Genomic DNA, 1291 nt, shown 5'->3' with positions numbered 1-1291 from the left:
ATTGGATATGACATCTGATATTATATGATAAGGGCAAAGCCTTTAGAGATCTCTTAATTTTGAACCAAATTATTGGTTATCTTCTAACAGTTGAAATCATAATTTGGTTTGATGCACATGTAACTGAGAAACAAAGGAAGGAAACATATTCACAAAGAAGGGTTCCATGGTGTAATGGTTAGCACTCTGGACTCTGAACCAGCAAATGCACAAAAAGGGGTTCCATGGGGTAATGTTTAGCACTCTAGACTCTTAATCCAGCTATCCGAGTACAAATCTTGGTGGGACCTTTCAAGTTTTTATCTTCTACATTTACAATACTAAAATGAATACTGCCACTACTGTTAAAAAATATTGCCTGAAAATATAGTAATCATACTAACCCAATATGACTACATTTTGTATACAGAACATGCGTGAAAATTAATTCATAACATATCTTGTAAGCTTTGATGAGTGACAACTTGGTTCAGAAAATAAACACGCTCTATAGCATGCTGGGTAGCGCTCAACTTCATCAGGATGGCCGAGCGGTCTAAGGCGCTGCGTTCAGGTCGCAGTCTCCTCTGGAGGCGTGGGTTCAAATCCCACTTCTGACAAATTCGTACTCTTTTCTGAATGCTTAAATCTGTTATGGGATTGTTAAAAGCACATCTTCAGAATACTTTAAAATTTCTTCTTACATGGTATGGCAAAGTATTTACACTCCTTCTAAATGGTCAACAAGCATTTTCATCCTTAAATTTAAACGTCCCTCTTTAAAAAAAAAAAAAAGTAAAAGAGAAAAGGTATTTACTCATTGGTTCCATGGTGTAATGGGTAGCACTCTGGACTTTGAATCCAGTGATCCGAGTCCAAATCTCGGTGGAACCTTTTTGTGTTTTCTTCCTTACTTCTTAATTGGATATGACATCTGATATTATATGATAAGAGCAAAGCCTTTAGAGATCTCTTAATTTTGAACCAAATTATTGGTTATCTTCTAACAGTTGAAATCATAATTTGGTTTGATGCACATGTAACTGAGAAACAAAGGAAGGAAAAATATTCACAAAGAAGGGTTCCATGGTGTAATGGTTAGCACTCTGGTCTCTGAATCCATCGAATGCACAAAAAGGGGTTCCATGGTGTAATGGTTAGCACTCTGGACTCGGAATCCAGCGATCCGAGTTCAAATCTCGGTGGGACCTTTCAAGTTTTAATCTTCTACATTTACAATACTAAAATGAATACTGCCACTACTGTTAAAAAATATTGCCTGAAAATATAGTAATCATACTAACCCAATATG

General features: G+C 36.2%; 2 non-coding genes across 2 annotated transcripts; both read left to right on the top strand.

Moving 5' to 3' along the window:
- The first annotated feature begins 516 nt into the window (after positions 1-516).
- TRNAL-CAG (transfer RNA leucine (anticodon CAG)) lies at positions 517-599 on the top strand. Its single transcript has one exon. It is a non-coding gene; the product is annotated as a tRNA-Leu (tRNA).
- A 519-nt stretch (positions 600-1118) lies between these two features.
- TRNAP-CGG (transfer RNA proline (anticodon CGG)) lies at positions 1119-1190 on the top strand. The gene has a single exon. It is a non-coding gene; the product is annotated as a tRNA-Pro (tRNA).
- Positions 1191-1291: the final 101 nt, after the last annotated feature.

The sequence above is a fragment of the Bombina bombina genome, chromosome 7, assembly GCF_027579735.1.
Source record: "Bombina bombina isolate aBomBom1 chromosome 7, aBomBom1.pri, whole genome shotgun sequence".
NCBI classification, from domain to species: Eukaryota; Metazoa; Chordata; class Amphibia; order Anura; family Bombinatoridae; genus Bombina; species Bombina bombina.
Note: the sequence above shows the minus strand (reverse complement) of the source record. Positions and strands in the feature narration are given on the sequence as shown.